This window comes from Budorcas taxicolor, chromosome 15, assembly GCF_023091745.1.
Source record: "Budorcas taxicolor isolate Tak-1 chromosome 15, Takin1.1, whole genome shotgun sequence".
NCBI classification, from domain to species: domain Eukaryota; kingdom Metazoa; phylum Chordata; class Mammalia; order Artiodactyla; family Bovidae; genus Budorcas; species Budorcas taxicolor.
In genome coordinates, this window is record NC_068924.1 from 49,119,540 (window position 1) to 49,124,796 (window position 5,257).

Below are 5,257 nucleotides of genomic sequence, written 5' to 3' on the forward strand. Positions count from 1 at the left end.
ATAATGGAAACATGATTAATCTAACAATATGAAATAATTACATACAGTTTGAGGGGTGAAATAGAGTGATATGGTATGTGGAAGTGCATACATGCACATGTTTTCATCTGCCCGGCCAATCTGTCTTTTAGTTGGTGCATTTAATCCATTTACAATTAAGGTGATTGTCAATATGTATGGGATTCCCTGGTGGCTCAGATGGTAAAAGGTCTGCCTGCAATGCGAGAGACGCGGGTTCAATCCCTGGGTCGCGAAGATTCCCTGGAGAAAGAAATGGCAACCCACCCCAGTACTCTTGCCTAGAAATCCATGGATGGAGGAGCCTGGTGGGCTACAGTCCGTAGGGTCGCAAAGAGTTGGACAGGACTGAGCGATTTCACTCACTTCAATATGTATAATCCCACTACCATTTTCTTAATTGCTTTGGGTTTATTTTGTGTAGGTCTTTTCCTTCTCTTGTGTTTCCTGCCTAGAGAAGTTCCTTTAGTACTTGTGGTAAAGCTGGTTAGGTGGTGCTGAATTCTCTTAAGTTTCGCTTGTCTGGAAAGATTTTAATTTCTCCACCAAACCTGGACGCGAGTCTTGCCGAGTAGAGTAGTCTTGGTTGTAGTTCTTCCCTTTCTTCATTTTAAATATATCGTGCCATTTTCTTCTGACTTGTAGTTTCTGTTGGAAATCATATTTACTTTTCATGCTATAAGAAATGAAATTGTTTATAATTTTGCTTTAAACTATTTGCTGCTGCTGCTAAGTCGCTTCAGTCGTGTCAGACCCTGTGTGACCCCATAGACAACAGCCCCCCAGGCTTCCCCGTCCCTGGGATTCTCCAGGCAAGAACACTGGAGTGAGTTGCCATTTCCTTCTCCAATGCGTGAAAGTGAAAAGTGAAAGTGAAGTTGCTCAGTCCTATCCAACTCTTAGCGACCCCATGGATTGCAGCCTCCTAGGCTCCTCCATCCATGGGATTTTCCAGGCAAGAGTACTGGAGTGGATTGCCATTGCCTTCTCCGAAACTATTTGCTACTAATATTTAAAAATATAGTTTATTTTTTAAACTTTTATCCTAAAACCTTGCTAAATCTGTTTCAGTGTTGTGGGGATTGTTAGCATATTCTATATACTCAATCATTCCATCTGTTAATAATCTATTAACAAATAGTGGTTTATTAATAGTGAGTGCCAACAAAGTGATGTTTTTTAACTGTGGATTTGGAGAAGACTCTTGAGCGTCCTTTGGATTGCAAGGAGATCTAACCAGTCCATCCTAAAAGAAATTAATCCTGAGTATTCATTAGAATTACTGATGCTGAAGCTGAAACTCCAATACTTTGGCCACCTGATGGGAAAAACTGACTCATTTGAAAAGACCCCGATGTTGGGAAAGATTGAAGGCAGGAGGAGAAGGGGATGACAGAGTATTAGATGGCTGGATGGCGTCACTGATTCAATGGACATGAGTTTGAGTAAACACCAGGGGTTGGTGATGGACAGGGAGGCCTGGAGTGCTGCAGTCATTGGGGTCGCAAAGAGTCAGATGTGACTGAGTGACTGAACTGAAATAGTGGTTTAAGTGTCCTTTTCCAACCTGAATATCTTTTATTTCATTTTTAATAGTGTATTTTCGATTCACTCGGTGAAGGACACCTTGATTGCTTCAAAGTTTTGGCAGTTATAGCTAAAGCTGCTATAAATGACCACGTACCAGTTTTTGTGTGGATATACATTTTTAGTTCATGGGGGTAAATACCAGGATGTGCAACTGCTGGACTGTATGGTAAAAGTATGTTTAGTTTTGTAAGAAGCTGCTTATCTTCCTAAGTGGTTGTACCATTTTGAATTCCTACCAGCAATGAATGAGAATTCCTGTTACTACACATCCATGCTGGCATTTGCTGCTGTCAACGTTTTGGATTTTCTCCATCCCATTAGGTGTGCAATGGCATCTCATTGTTGTTTTAGTTTTCAGTTCTTCAATGATTATGATATTGTCTTATCACAAAAGTTACTACCAAATCCAACATCATCTGCATTTTCTCTTCTGCTGTCATTTAGGAGTTTTAGAATTTTGCATTTTCTATTTAATTTTCATTATCTGGGTTGTGAAGATCTTTTTTGTATGGTTATTCTGTGTATTATTGCCACTTTTTCTTAATATCTTCTGCTTCTGTTAAGTTCATACCATTTCTGCCCTTTATTGTGCCCATCTTTGCATAAAATGTTCCCTTGGTATCTTTAGTTTTCTTGAAGAAATCTCTAGTCTTTCCCATTCTGTTATTTTCCTCTATTTCTTTGGATTGATCACTGAAGAAGGCTTTCTTATCTCTTCTTGCTATTCTTTGGAACTCTGCATTCAGATGCTTATATCTTTCCTTTTCTCCTTTGCTTTTCTCCTCTCTTCTTTTCACAGCTATTTGTAAGGCCTCCCCAAACAGCCATTTTGCTTTTTTGCATTTCTTTTCCATGGGGATGGTCTTGATCCCTGTCTCCTGTACAATGTCACCAACCTCAGTCCATAGTTCATCGGGCACTCTATCTATCAGATCTAGACCCTTAAATCTATTTCTCACTTCCACTGTATAGTCATAAGGGATTTGATTTAGGTCATACCTGAATGGTCTAGCAGTTTTCCCTATTTTCTTCGATTTAAGTCTGAATTTGGCAAGAAGGAGTTCATAATCTGAGCTACAGTCAGCTCCCGGTCTTGTTTTTGGTGACTGTATAGAGCTTCTTCATCTTTGGCTGCAAAGAATATAATCAATCTGATTTCGGTGTTGACCATCTGGTGATGTCCATGTGTAGAGTCTTCTCTAGTGTTGTTGGAAGAGGGTGTTTGCTATAACCAGTGCATTTTCTTGGCAAAACTCTATTAGTCTTTACCCTGCTTCATTCCGCATCCAAGGCCAAATTTGCCTGTTACTCCATGTGTTTCTTGACTTCCTACTTTTGCATTCCAGTCCCCTATAATGAAAAGGACATCTTATTTGGGTGTTAGTTCTAAAAGGTCTTGTAGGTCTTCATAAAACCATTCAGCTTCAGTTTCTTCAGCATTACTGGTTGGGGCATAGACTTGGATAACTGTGATATTGAATGGTTTGCCTTGGAGACGAACAGAGATCATTCTGTCGTTTTTGAGACTGAATCCAAATACTGCATTTCAGACTCTTTTGTTGACCATGATGGCTACTTCAAAAATACTAGCTAGCCCAAAAGTCCAGGCACAAGTTCTTACCAACAAAGGAACTGAATCCAGCCAAGATCCTCAGTAGAAGCAGATAGTGTGCAGAAAGCTCTTGCCTGTTTCCTTCTTCATTGCCTGGAGCAGCTTAGGCAGACTGCTTTGCATATTGTCCTCCTGCTGGAGACCCTGGCAGAGCTCACAGATGATCAGAGCTCCAAGTGCGGCTGCCTCCAGGGTGTCCTCTATTTCCACGTTGATCACATGCAGGCTGCCAGGTCTTCTGTTCTCTAGCACACAGATCTTTCACCACCACTTTATACACTCTCTCAGCACAGGTGAAGATGACATCGAAGGGATCTATGCACTCTTGAAATCTTTCAGGGCCAGGTTTGATTCTCTCATTTCTTCCCAAGATCTGTAACAACCCATTGCTCCTGTAGTGCATTCTGTTTTTGCAGAGAAGGCCCTTGTGCATCTGCTCATATGTGGCAGAGAAATCATATACCACAGGGAGGTTGGGTGCCAGTCCTGGCAGTGTCACACAAGATCCCGCTCCAAAAGACCTGACGTTGCATCTTTTCTTCTTGAGGATTCTGTGGGCTTCCATGCTCCTGTTCATGTTGCTCATACAGACCACAGCCACCCTGAGTGTGGAGGATGATATTATGATGGCCACTTGGAACTCCAGGCTGATGGGTGTGGGCTTAGAGTCTCTTAAGGGCAGAAGCCAGGGAGAAGTCAGCCTAGTTCAAGTTCTTCAGACTAATCTAGTGTCAAAGAACAGATTGTCACCTATCCCATGTGGGAGGGGAATTTTTGATTGATAATTGGGTTAACTCTTGAGTAATTGGATTTGAATAATTGGTCAGTAATTGGACTGACCAGAGGATCAGTCCAGGCATCAGAACAATCTGGTGATTATCACCTAAAAATCTAATTTTCCAAAAGGGTGTGGCTACCCCATGGGTGTGTTTTGAAATCTCCACTTAGCCCTTGGGTTCAATTGTGGGTGGGGCTACTATTGATATTAGGCAAAATACATAGACTACTCCCAAGCTTGTCACCAGCCCCCTCCAATGACGTGAGAACATGCATGTGAAAAACATGTTTGAAATGTCCAAGCTTACACTTAATTCAATTATACAGAAAGTTACAAGTGTTGTTTTCTATTTCTTTCTTATAATTGATACTCTAGAATTGTAGCTGTCGATCATGACAGGATACAGATAGTTTTACCAGTTAGTAATAAAATGATTCACCAGTGTAAAAAGTGATTCCTAGAAAACATCCCTCCTGATAGTGTTTGCAGGAGTTACAACATTACACATCCTTCATTTGATTTTCTTGAATTCATGATGATTCTCCAAGAAGTGGAGTAGCCTCCACTGCCTTTCCCATGTCTTCAGGGAGAGCTCTGTCTGACCACTCTATACTGAAATGTAGCAATTTTTTGTTCCATTTATTTTGTTACTTTGCACCGTTGATGTAGCAAAGAATATAGACTTTAAAATTATAAATGGGACACAAAACAGTAAGGAGAGAAGGTCCCATCCCTTCAAAATGGTGCAGGAAAAACATCCACTTAGAAAGCCAAAGATTTTATATCCCTGTGTCTCCATCAACATAGTGATTGTCACACTGCAACCTCAGTAAACACACTCAGTCTTTTCAAAGTGTGAATCCCAGGCCCAGACCATTAACATCAACCTGGAATATGTGAAAAAGGCAACTTTGGACTCCACACCACAAAATGAGAAAATCTGGGAGTGGAGCCCAGAGATCTGTGACATACAAAGCCCTTTGGATGGTGTGATGTCCACCAAAGACTTACTCATGGCAGAGGTTTCTGAAACTTGACTGGACATTGACAGTCCCTGGGATGTCACTTCACTGGACTCTCCTTCTTTGGGAAGGAAAGTAAGTTTGTGACTATTTGATATGATATGTAAATCTGATAAAAAAATAATAATCACTCTGAAGAAGAATTTGTGGACAATTGGTGAATTTTGACTATGTTCTATATTTCAGATTATAGTGTTGTATCAGTGTGAAATATTGTGATTTGGTCATTGCACTGCT

General features: G+C 40.7%; 1 pseudogene; it reads right to left on the reverse strand.

The window, feature by feature from the left end:
- Nucleotides 1–3,259: 3,259 nt before the first annotated feature.
- LOC128059911 (RNA polymerase II subunit A C-terminal domain phosphatase SSU72-like) lies at nucleotides 3,260–5,043 on the reverse strand (annotated as a pseudogene).
- Nucleotides 5,044–5,257: the final 214 nt, after the last annotated feature.